We start from the raw sequence: 3,692 nt of genomic DNA, 5'->3' as shown, positions 1-3,692 counted from the left end.
TACAGCCTTTTGGGCCATAAATCACTGCAACAGTCATAAGTGTGAGGACCAGATGTCAGACACCTTTTTCAGTGCCTTTGTACCTTCAAACGGTCACTAAATGAATGGTTATAAGTCAAAGACAACCTGCATAACACTAGGAGTTAATAGCCTTAAACATGTCTACCATAAAACATATATATTCTAAATCTACTGTATAGTTCCATAAATTAAAACTACAGGTATATTAATATAGGTCTAAAACAGGCTTGTCCAACCCGCGGCCCATGGGCCGCATGCGGCCCAGGTCGGCTCGTAATGCGGCCCAGTGCAATTTTTTATTTTTTAAGAAATTCCAAAGTTTCAAGTTACACTGCCGGCACTTGCGGCCGGAATGCGGCCGGGCACGCTTCACCCGCCTCATCCATTATATTAGCTCTGAGAGGCCACATCTTGCGGCCTGTGCTGAGTATGGGTGAGCGCGTCACAAAAGTGACGCCAGCGCGCCAGCTTCACCTGCCCCCCCGTCTATTTTAGAAGCTCCGACAGGCCACATCTTGCGGCCTGTGCGGAGTGTAGATGAGCCGGTTGAACTGTATTGCGCTGCTGCCATCACTGTCACGCAGCGCTCCCCCACTGTTGTGCAGGGTCGGACTGGCCCACCGGGGACCTAATGAAACACCCGGTGGGCTCTGACCTGCAATAAATTAGCTCATTTTTGCCGTGATTGATAGCGGCTTTTAACTGCTGCGTAGGCCGCCATCTCTCTGCAGGATTTATTATTCCCAGTATACAATGTCCGCAGGATTTATTATTCCCAGTATACAATGTCCGCAGCCCTGTTCCTCCTCTGTCTCCTCTGCAATGTTGTGGCCCTTATACCCCATTACTGTCTTACCTTGTACATTATCATACCAGGCACACATCTACGCACAACAAGAGGCAGCATCCTTAACGGCAGTCCTCACTGCAGCATCCATAAAGGCAGACAGTCCTCATCCCAGCATCCGAACTCTCAGGTAAGCCACTTTCTGGTAGTCTCCTGTCATTCTCCACCCACATAGCTCCATATTTAACCAAGATCTTCTCTCCCTCCAGGCATCCATTACTTCAGGCCTCATACCAGCATCCATTAAAGCAGACAGACTTCATTCCAGCATCCTAACTCCAGGTAAGCCACTTTCTGGTAGTCTCCTGTCATTCTCCACCCACATAGCTTCATATTTAACCAAGATCTTCTCTCCCTCCAGGCATCCATTACTTCAGGCCTCATACCAGCATCCATAAAACCAAACAGTCCTCATACCAGCATCCATTAAAGCAGACAGACTTCATTCCAGCATCCTAACTCCAGGTAAGCCACTTTCTGGTAGTCAGGAGACTTAGGCTGGGTTCACACAACGGATTTTGACACAAAATTGGCTGTGGAATTCTGCATCAAAATCCAATTGCATTCCACTTCCCATTAATTTGAAAGGGAAATCTGTAGCATAATGCACATAGTAATCACATTGATTATTAAACCAAGCTTTCTAAAAGTCCTTTTTTTTTACATTCCAGCATGGCTTCTGAAATGTCAAAAAATAAAAACAAACACAAAAAAAGAAAAATTATAGATGAAGGAAGAGTGTTCCAAGAAAAGTGGACAGATGAATACTTTTTTGTTGAGTCCAATAGTAAGGCAATCTGCTTAATTTGCAAAGAATTAGTGCCAGTTTTCAAAGACTACAATTTGAAAAGGCATTACATGACAAGACATGCTGAGAAATTTGCTGTGTATGAAGGAATGTGTCGTAAAGACAAAATCGCCGAACTGAAAAAAAATCTATCATCTCAACAAAAGTTGTGAAGAGTAGAGCTGCTCATTTTAAATTTTATGCTATGGCGATAGACGAAAGTACAGATGCTACAGATACAGCTCAATTGGCAATTTTTATTAGAGGCATTGATGACAAATATAATATCACTGAAGAAATGGCTGCTTTAGTTCCACTGAAAGACACAACTAAAGCAAGAGATTTATATGAAGCTGTGAAAAATACATTACAGCGATTTTCTTTGTCATTTGCTAACATATCTGGCATAGCTACTGATGGTGCCCCTGCAATGATAGGTAACAGAGATGAACTTGTAAAATTGATAGAAGATGATGCAATTGCCTCCCAAAATTTCAGTATGATTAAATATCACTGCATAGTACACCAAGAAAGTTTATGTGCAAAAGCTTTAAAGATGGCTAATGTCATGCAGATTGTCATCAAGGCTGTAAATTTCATAAGGTCCAAGGGATTGAATCATCGCCAATTCCAGGAATTCCTTAAATTTATGGATGCTGAGTATGGGGACATCATTTACTTTTCTGAAGTAAGATGGTTAAGTCAAGGGAAAATGCTGGCAAGATTTTATGATCTGAGAAATGAAATCAAGTCATTTATGGAATCTAAAACAAAATGTGTGCCAGAACTTGACAATGAAAACTGGCTCACAGATTTGGCATTTTTAGTCGACTTGACCACTCATTTAAATGAGTTAAACATGCGCCTTCAAGGTGAAAACCAATTGATCAGCACAATGTTTCAAACTATAACAGCGTTCGAAATGAAACTGAAACTATGGCATTCTCAAATGAAGGCAAAAAATTTGATGCATTTTAGCACATTGGCTAAACACACCTCTGGAAAAATATGCAGCCTTGCTTTTCAATTTGGTACAGGAATTTCAGAACAGGTTTCAAGATTTTAGAAAAAATCAGCCATCTTTTCTGATATTTGCAACTCCATTTTCAGTGGACATTAATATATTACCTGCCAATTTGCAAATGGAATGCATAGAGCTCCAATCTGACATTCAACTGAAAGAAAAATTTGACCATGTCTCTTTAATGGACTTCTATAAGATATATGTTCCCAGAGAAAAATATCCTTCACTTCACAATCATGCCTTATTCATGTCATCGCTATTTGGAAGCACCTACATTTGTGAGCAGCTATTTTCAAGGATGAAGCACACAAAGAATAAAACTAGAACCAAAATATCTGATGAGCACCTTGAGCACTCACTGAGAATTGCAACAAGTTCCATCGAAGCAAATATGGATGCATTGGTGGCTGAGAAACAATGTCAAACATCTCACTAACTTCATTTCCAAGTAAGTTTAATATGTTAACTATGTTTTCTATGGTTTTTTTTGGATGATCAGGTATCGTTACTGTTATTTTATTTTATGTGTGGCCCAAACCAAATTTTCATCTTCTAATGTGGCCCAGGGAAGGTGAAAAGTTGGACACCCTTGGTCTAAAACTTTCATTATGTTACATGATTTATACCACAAAATCATGAAGGTTAAAATCTATAGAATTAAGAGGTATACAGGTAGTCCTTGACTACAGCCACAATGGAGTCCAACGTTTCTGATGTTAAGTGAAAACATTTGTTAAGTGAGATTTGCCCCATTTTATGACCTTTCCTGTCACAGCTGTAAAGTGAATCACAAAAGTTGTTAAGTTAATAATACGGTTGTTAAGTGAATTTGGCTTCCCCATTGAGATGGCTTGTCCGAAGGTCACAGAAGGGAATCATGCTGTCAGGATTCTGGCAGTTACTCCAATTAAATCATGAGCCTCGAGCCACACTCCCAAAACTAGAGGATTTATTTGAAGGTAACATTCTACATCCAGCACTAACCTGGGCGTAGCCAACTCTGAGATACGTAA

The 3,692-nt window shown here is 40.4% G+C and overlaps 1 long non-coding RNA gene across 1 annotated transcript; it reads left to right on the top strand.

Annotated features, from left to right (window-relative positions):
• Nucleotides 1–787: 787 nt before the first annotated feature.
• On the top strand, nt 788–1,758 carry LOC148129703 (uncharacterized). The gene is made up of 3 exons (XR_015750799.1): nt 788–998; nt 1,230–1,333; nt 1,540–1,758. It is a non-coding gene; the product is annotated as an uncharacterized LOC148129703 (long non-coding RNA).
• Nucleotides 1,759–3,692: the final 1,934 nt, after the last annotated feature.

Source organism: Notechis scutatus, chromosome 11 (genome assembly GCF_049901735.1).
Source record: "Notechis scutatus isolate UNSWTSFEM ecotype Mainland chromosome 11, rNotScu1.2, whole genome shotgun sequence".
Lineage (NCBI taxonomy): Eukaryota > Metazoa > Chordata > Lepidosauria > Squamata > Elapidae > Notechis > Notechis scutatus.
Note: the sequence above shows the minus strand (reverse complement) of the source record. Positions and strands in the feature narration are given on the sequence as shown.